Here is a 6,000-nt window from a genome sequence, read left to right on the forward strand (position 1 = left end):
GAGATATGATTTGCTTCACCTCCTCATTTGAAATACATCTCCTAATAATCCCATCCGCACGTGATTTATAGAGGCATGGTTAGGGCTGAGCAAAATAAACCGAACCGATTTTTTAAACCGAAATCGAACCGATAACCGAATTAAGAAACCCGATAATTCGGTTTTTTTCCGGTTCGGTGACCGAACCGGTTTTTTTTGGGATATCCGGTTCGGTTTCGGGTCCTAAAAAAGCAAAACCGGGCACCGGTTTTAAACCGGTTTAGTTTTTTTCCGGAAAAAAACAATAAAAAAATGACATAAAATAAACAAAGACGTATGATTTGGTTGAATTAATGGGGATGCATGATGGTTTAGGTAGGAATTTAAGAGTTAGGATGGAGAGGTGTGTTGAAAAGCGTCAATTTGGGAGTAAAAAAAGTTAAAACCGGTTTATAAATTCGGATTCGGATAACCGGTTTTCGGATCCGGTTTTTAAGTTGCTAAAAAACCGGTTATCCGATTTAAAACCGGGGCGGTTTCGGTTTCGGAAAAACCGGTTTTCAAATCCAGTTCGGTTAACCGGTTTTGCTCACCCCTAGGCATGGTTCCTCCCAAAAGTATTGTTTGACATCATGAAAGAACCTCTTCCTTTATTTTACGGGAATCATAATCATGTGGATGATCCCCGAAACCAAGTAGTTAACAAAATCTGTATAACAAGGAGCATTCACTATAGCAAGTGCAAACAAATGGTCATCCGCCAAGTAATCATCAATAGGTAGCTCATCCTTAAAATTCTCATTCAATAGCCTAGATAGATGATCGGCTACAACATTCTCCACACCTTTCTTATCTCTTATCTCAATATCAAACTCTTGTAGCAATAGTATCCACCAAATCAAGGGGGGTTTTGATTCCTTTTTTATTAGCAAATGTCTCAATGCCGCATCATTGGTATGCACTATTACCTTAGAGCCCACCAAATAAGAACGGAACTTGTTCATAGCATAAATGACCGCTAGAAGCTCCTTTTCGGTCGTGGTGTAATTTGCTTGAGCTTCATCCAAAGTCTTGCTTGCATAATATATGGCATGATGTATGTCATTCTTCTTTTATCCAAGCACCGCTCCCACCGCAACATCGCTAGCATCACGCATCAACTCAAATGGTTCTCCCCAAGTAGAGGGTTGTATGATTGGAGCGGAGATAAGAGCTTTCTTCAACCTATTAAAGGCAACAAGACATTCATTAGTGAATTAAAATGGTACATCTTTACCAAGCAAGTGAGTTAATGGACGGGCAATCAAAGAAAAATCCATAATAAACCGTCGGTAAAAACCGGCATGCCCAAGAAAACACCTAATGCCTTTAACATTAGTGGGAGAGGGCAAGGTTTTGATGACTTCAACTTTAGCTTGGTCAACTTCTATACCCTTACTAGACACAACATGTCCCAAAACCACCCCGGAGGTCACTATAAAATGACACTTCTCCCAATTTAGAACAAAGTGACACTCTTGGCATTTAGTCAAGACTTTCTCCAAGTTCGTCAAGCAATTTTCAAAAGATTTCCCACCCACCGAGAAATCATCCATAAATACTTCAATTTCATTCTCAACGAAGTCGGAGAAGATTGACATCATGCAACGTTGGAAGGTCGAAGGTGCATTACATAATCCAAACGGCATTCTTCTATAGGCATATGTGACGAAAGGACATGTGAAGGTGGTCTTTTCTTGGTCACTTGGATGGATAGGGATTTGGGAAAATCCCGAGAATCCATCTAAGAAACAAAAGAAGTCATGTTGAGCCAAACGCTCCAACATCTGGTCCAAGATAGATAATCCCGGCATCATGTAGTTTGAGAACTTCTTTTCTCACAACTTCCTTCATGTTAGGATTAAGGCGGCGTTGGGGCTCAATAGAAGATGAGCCCTCATCCTCTAAGTAAATCCGGTGGGTGCAAAAGGAAGGGTTAACACCCTTAATATCATCAATTGTGTACCCAATGACATTTCGAAATTTTCTCACAACAACAAGCAACTTTTCAAGTTCAATGTCATTGAGTGCACTATTGACAATGATGGAGTAAGTCTCATTAGGGCCAAGAAAAACATGTCTAAGAGTAGAGGGAAGAGGTTTTAATTCCACTTGAGGAGGCATTGATCTCTCCTCAATGTTACCGTCCTTCCTTAAGCTCTCAAATTCCTTGTTTGGATATTCTACAACTGTTGAATCCATAGCCAACGCATATTCCCGGTGCTCCTTGCAGTCCTTCACTTTACCCTCAAGAAATCCTTGTAACCCCTTGTCCTCTTCAAATCATTTCATGTCAACCCATTCTTCTACCATATCAATCATGTAGCATGATTTTGCTTCCAAAGGCTCCTTCATAGCCTTGTTCAAAGAGAACTCTACCTTATCCTCACCCACTTGAAGAGATAGCTTCCCATTTTTCACATCAATTAAGGCACCCCCTATAGCAAGGCTAGGGCGCCCTAATATGATGGGTATGTTTGAATCCTCGGGAATATCCATTACATAAAAATCACATGTAATTTTAAGTTTGCAAACCTTGAGTGGGACATCTTCCACAAGGCCAATTGGATACCTCACCGATCTATCCGCAAGTTGTAAGGAAACTCTAGTTGGTGAAAGATCAAAATCCTTCAATTTCTTGAAAATCTTGAGAGGCATGAGGCTAAGGCTTGCCCCCAAATCACATAGAGCTCTTTCTATTTGAACGGTCCCAATGGTACAAGGTATAGAGAAACTCCCCGGATCTTCAAGCTTTTGAGGTAACTCATTCATTAGAATAGCACTACATTCTTTGAATATTTTCACCGTAGTTGAGGAATTCAATGAACTTTTGTTGGCAATCATCTCCTGCAATAATTTCCCATATGTTGGAATTTCCTTGATAGCATCAATTAAAGGCATTGTGATGCTCATTCCTTTCATCATATGCATGAACTTCCCATATTGTTGCTCAAGTTTTGATATAGCTAATCTTTGGGGAAAAGGAATTGGTGGCACATATGTTCTCACGACTTGTTGCTTGGGTTCTTCAACAATCTTGGTAGGTTCATCAACTACCATGGGAGTTTCCACAACAACCTCTACAATATCATCTTCAACCACTTTCGGTGGTTCAACCACAACTTCCGGTTTACTACTCTTTCTTCTCTTTATGAACACCCGGTCTTCCAACTCCCTACCACTTCTCTTTTTTTTTTGATGAAATGTAAGAATTCCATTAAGATCAAACAAGGCTATTACAACCTACAATTTTTGCATACAAACAGATTTCAGAGACTGAGTCTCTACTTACATAATTCAGTACTTTGCAGCCAAACCCTATCCATGCCCAGGATTCGGTTACTAAATACCCTAAGCCTCATTTTTACAACCTGATGAACTTGTTTACAAACAATATCAGGGTGCACTAAAACCTGCTCACATCTAACAGTATTCCTTTGCTTCCAAATAAAGTAGAAGCAAGCAGTAAACGCACACATGAGCACACTCTTCTGAACTTGAGTCCTCCTCTGCTGCCAAAACCCCTGCAAGATATCTCCACCTGGTAAAGAAACTTTACAGAGGTTTGCCATCCCCATAAGGATACGCTTACTGTATTCACAATCTTCAAACAGGTGCTCATGAGTCTCAGTGGCACTACCACAGAGCAAACAAAGATCATCCTGACATACTCCCAGAGCAACCAGTTTCTCCTTAACCTGCAAAGCCTTCCTAACTAGTAACCATCCCAAGAACCTATGCTTAGGCACAGTCCAAGAATGCCATATAAACTGATGCCAAGGCACAACCTGAGACCTAGCTCTTAAGAAATCATAGCCACTGCCCATAGAGTATCCTTTACTATCCAAAGACCAGGAACCATGAGAGAAGCCAGGAATAAGCTTGTCTTTAGCACGACAAACATTCTTCCAGCTCGAACTAACATCCCCCCTGGGGTGATAATCATGCCAGCTCTGACTTTTTAAGTAAACCTGATTGATCCACTGCACCCAAAGCTTATCAGGACTACAATAAACCCACCAGACTAACTTACCCACAGCTGCCACATTCCAAACAAAACTATTTTTAATTCCCAAACCCCCGTCTTCTTTGGGAGAGCATACACTATCCCAGTTAACAAGTGGGACTCTCATGTAATCCACCTTACCATCCCACAGAAAATTCCTGCAAAGTGAGTTAATCCTCCTCAGGACTCCCTTAGGAATGATAAAAATACTCATCCAGTAATTGTACAAGGTAGTAAGAACAGAGTTCACTAGAACCAATCTTCCAGCATATGACAAGTGCCTAGTTCCAAACCTTGTAATTCTATCCATTACCTTCTCAACCAGAATCTGACTCTGAGCTTTTGTCAATCTACCAGCAGTGATAGGGACCCCCAAATACTTGAAAGGCAACTCCCCTTCCTGAAATCCAGACACCAGCAGAATATCCCTTTTCACCCACCCTGGAACCCCTCTAAAATATGCACCTGTCTTAGAAGGGCTCATTTGCAAACCAGATGCTCGAGAAAAGGTGGCAAAAGCTCTTAACAAAACCATAATAGAGCCCACATCCCCCTTACTAAATAATAGCAAGTCATCAGCAAACATCAAATGAGAAAGCTTAAGCTTACCACACATAGGATGATACTTAAAGGGAATATGCTCAGTCACAAAAGCCAACACTCTACTTAGATACTCCATAGCAATGGTGAACAATAAAGGAGACAAAGGATCCCCTTGTCTAAGCCCTTTTTTCCCCATAAAGAAACCAAAAATATCCCCATTGAGCACTAAGGAATAGCTGGCACTTCTTACACACACCATCAGCAGAGAAATAAAATGAGCAGTTAAATTTAGAGCACCCAACATTTGTTCCAGAAAATCCCAGCTAACAGAGTCATAAGCTTTCTTTAAGTCAACTTTCAGGAGGAATCTAGGAGATATTGCTTTCCTATTATACAACCTCACTATATCTTGACAAATCAGGATATTTTCCACTATGCTCCTCCCCTTGACAAACCCCCCTTGATTAACACTTATCACATCAGGCAGTACCTCAGACAATCTATTGCACAACAACTTAGAAATACATTTATAGAGCACATTGCAACATGAGATGGGTCTGAATTGAGTGACATTCTGAGGTAAAGCACATTTAGGAACAAGAGTGATGAGTGTATGATTCACCTGCTTTAGAAGTTTTCCAGAATGGAAAAAGTCCTGAATGGCATGACAGACTGAATCCCCCACCACATCCCATGCATCCTTAAAGAAGGCACTAGAGTAGCCATCAGGGTCAGCAGCCTTGTGACTAGGAATAGAGAACATAACCTTCTTTATCTCTTCCTTAGACACAGGAGCAAGGAGTACAGTATGGTGGTCACTAGTGCACACCTTCCCCATTTGAACAACAGAAGAGTTAACTTTCATGACAGGATCAGAGGTTCCAAGCAATTGTTTATAAAACTCCAAAAAAGCTTCATGGATAAGTGTAGGCTCATCACAGCTCTGACCTCTGAGATTATCAATTCGAATGACCTTATTCCTGGATTGTCTTCCTTTAATAATATTATGGAAATATTTAGTATTGTCATCACCCATATCCACCCAAATAGCTTTAGACTTTTGAAGAAGGTAGGCAGCACAAGCCTTATCCAGGAAATGACAACTATCAAGAGCCTCCCTTTCTTGATTCAGAAGCTCAGAATTAAAAGGATCATTTCTAAGCTTATGCTGGATGAACTCCAGGTTCAAGGAAGCCCTATTTTTATTATTGACCATATCATCAAAATTCTCCTTATTGAGCTGCTTTAGAGACCATTTAAGGGCCTTTAACTTCCTTACAACTTGGAACATAAGAGTACCATGCACAACCTGACTCCAAGTATGTTGCACACAGTCCTTAAATTCCACAGCCTGGCTCCACATATTATAATATTTAAAAGCCCTCTTAGTTTTCTCCTTATCAAACTGAGCTTGAACAACACAAGGAGTATGG

The sequence above is a fragment of the Silene latifolia genome, chromosome 7 (assembly GCF_048544455.1).
Source record: "Silene latifolia isolate original U9 population chromosome 7, ASM4854445v1, whole genome shotgun sequence".
In the NCBI taxonomy this organism is placed as follows: Eukaryota; Viridiplantae; Streptophyta; class Magnoliopsida; order Caryophyllales; family Caryophyllaceae; genus Silene; species Silene latifolia.